Raw genomic sequence first — 1152 nt, 5'->3', positions numbered from 1 at the left:
ATCTGTATCTACATCTATATCTATATCTATATCTTCATCTATATCTATATCTATATCTTCATCTGTATCTATATCTATCTACATCTATATATATATATATATATCTTCATCTATATCTATATCTCTCTCTCTATATATATATATCATATATATCCATATTTTACCATAGAATTAGTTTACAATTTCGTACAAACCTGTCAGATCCAGCATAAGATCGTCGGACACCGGATCCGGGAACACGTTCGGCAGCAGATACTCGATCCGGTTCCGCCTCAGATCGACATTCGACAGAGCCTGCGGTCCGGCGAACGCTTCCGCACACACGCTGTCGATCTTATTGAACGCCAGACCGATCTTCGCGAGATCCGGCATGGTTCCGAACATTTCGATTCCGATCTGTCGGATCCTGTTACCGGACAGATCGAGTTCGATCAGCGAGGTCAAGCTCGCGAAGTCGGCCGGTTCGATCTCCTCCAGGCTGTTGTCGGACATCGTCAGAACTTCGAGACTCGAGAGATGTTGGAAGATATCGTCTCCCTTGGTGATGGTGTCGAAGGTGAGACCGAGATAGTTCTCGCTAAGCGAAAGCAGCTTTAGATTGGAGAGACCGTTGAAGGTGCCCGCGCGTAGATGCCGTCGTAGACGATTATGATGAAGATAGAGATGAGAGAGTTTCGCGAGATCCGAGAACGAATCGTCTGCGATCGGCGGCGAAAACTCGGTCCGGTTTATCGGAAGATCCGGGAGAAATCCGGGTCGCAGGAAGTTGTTGTTTAGCCAGAGCGTCTCGAGCGACGCGAGTCCGGCGAAGTTATCCGAGAGAATTTTCCCGATCCGGTTTCCGTGCAGGTCGAGGTATTTCAGCGCGCTCAGTCCGCTGAAAAAGCCACCGACAATTTTTCGGATTTTATTCTCGTGTAAGTGAAGAATCTCGAGTGAATAATCCTTGCTGATCCCCCACTGTGTCGATCGCAGCGTTCCCAGGAGGTTCCTGGATAGATCCAGAACTCGTAGCGTGGTCCTAACCGGCTGCAGAGCGCTTCCGGGAATTGCTTCCAGGAGATTGTCGCTCAGATGCAGCCGCCAGAGGGCGTTCTCCCCGCTGCCATCTCCGATCCCGACGAAGGCGTCGGCGTCGATGGAACTCAACCC

Source organism: Priapulus caudatus, unplaced genomic scaffold, assembly GCF_000485595.1.
Source record: "Priapulus caudatus unplaced genomic scaffold, Priapulus_caudatus-5.0.1 Scaffold42, whole genome shotgun sequence".
Lineage (NCBI taxonomy): Eukaryota > Metazoa > Priapulida > Priapulimorpha > Priapulimorphida > Priapulidae > Priapulus > Priapulus caudatus.
Note: the sequence above shows the minus strand (reverse complement) of the source record.